Source organism: Phaethon lepturus, unplaced genomic scaffold (assembly GCF_000687285.1).
Source record: "Phaethon lepturus isolate BGI_N335 unplaced genomic scaffold, ASM68728v1 scaffold38376, whole genome shotgun sequence".
In the NCBI taxonomy this organism is placed as follows: domain Eukaryota; kingdom Metazoa; phylum Chordata; class Aves; order Phaethontiformes; family Phaethontidae; genus Phaethon; species Phaethon lepturus.
Window position 1 is genome coordinate 11,227 of NW_010546265.1, and position 546 is coordinate 11,772.

Below are 546 nucleotides of genomic sequence, written 5' to 3' on the forward strand. Positions count from 1 at the left end.
GGAATGGAGGGCAGCCTGGAGCTCTGGACCCTGGAAAGGGACCACGGGAGGTTTGCGACCCCGGGCAGGGGCTGTGGGAGGCCGGTGTTTTCCCCTGCTTCCTTTCAGGCCTTGCAGGTTACAGCTGGAGGCAAAAGCCTTCCATGAAAACCGCGGCGGGGATCTTCACTGGGTGGCTCAGAGCAGGTCGCGCTGTCGGCGTGCGCATCCTGCCCCTTGCCAACACCCCAGTCGGGCATCGCAGCCCGGACGGCCTCAAGGGTGCTCAGCGTTGGGACGGGGAGTGCCCTTACACACCTCATACCCGCCAACGGCCTCTCAGTATCCCTCACGCGGGCGCCCTTTGTGCCAGCCCAGCTCTCTGGGACCAGTCCCCCCACAGTGGGGCAGCACCCAGTTCTGGGGCAAGCCAGCCGGGCTCAGAGCACGGAGGGGAGCTGAGGAGCGATGGCAGGAGGGAGCAACCCCCCAGCCACCTCCCCAGGCTGTCCTTTCCTCTGGAGGCTCCCCAGGGCTGGGTGGAGGTGGGCTACTTGCACTTGGCTC